The 647-nt window shown below is 44.7% G+C and overlaps 1 non-coding gene across 1 annotated transcript; it reads left to right on the top strand.

The window, feature by feature from the left end:
* The first annotated feature begins 245 nt into the window (after positions 1-245).
* LOC141635484 (small nucleolar RNA R71) lies at positions 246-354 on the top strand. The gene has a single exon (XR_012540170.1). It is a non-coding gene; the product is annotated as a small nucleolar RNA R71 (small nucleolar RNA).
* The last annotated feature ends 293 nt before the right edge of the window (positions 355-647 follow it).

The following is a 647-nucleotide window of genomic DNA, read 5'->3' as shown; positions in this document are numbered from 1 at the left end:
TCTCGAGACGGGCAGTAATAGAAGTTATGAGTGTCACAACGGCACTCATTTCATCACTTTGCTTTCGCGACTTTCCACGCGAACTTCCAAACTCGGCTCTATGGACTGCCATCTCCTCAATAGTGTTCCAACCTTTATTCTGTACGGTATTATTTTGGAATCTACCATTCGCAGCTGCATCCAGGATAGCCTTGTAGTCATCATATAAAGCATTATAGAATAAGTTGCAAAGGTACCACTGCTGGAAACCATGGTGAGGGACAGCCCTAGCCAAACTCTTGAAACGTCCCCATGCTTCACAAAATTCCTCATCAGGTCCTTGCTGGAAATTTGTAATTTTACTTCTCAAGGCATTTGTCTTTGCAAGTGGGAAGTATTTCTTGTAGAAGGCTAACGCTAGAGATGTTCAATCTGTGACTCCCGCTGCTACCCTATCAAGGTAGCGGTACCAATCTCGCGCCGAATCCTTCAAGGAGTATAAGAACATTATCCCCTTTACTTCATCCTGGGTCACCCCAGCCGGTACAGGTATGGAACAGCAGTAGTCTGTGAAAATTTCCATGTGCTTCAAAGGATCCTCGTCCGGTAGACCAGCAAACTGATTTCGCTCCACTAAATCAATATAAGAGGAACGAAATTCGAAGTGA

Source organism: Silene latifolia, chromosome Y, assembly GCF_048544455.1.
Source record: "Silene latifolia isolate original U9 population chromosome Y, ASM4854445v1, whole genome shotgun sequence".
In the NCBI taxonomy this organism is placed as follows: Eukaryota; Viridiplantae; Streptophyta; class Magnoliopsida; order Caryophyllales; family Caryophyllaceae; genus Silene; species Silene latifolia.
The sequence above is the reverse complement of the archived record's forward strand: the minus strand, read 5'-3'. Positions and strand labels throughout refer to the sequence as shown.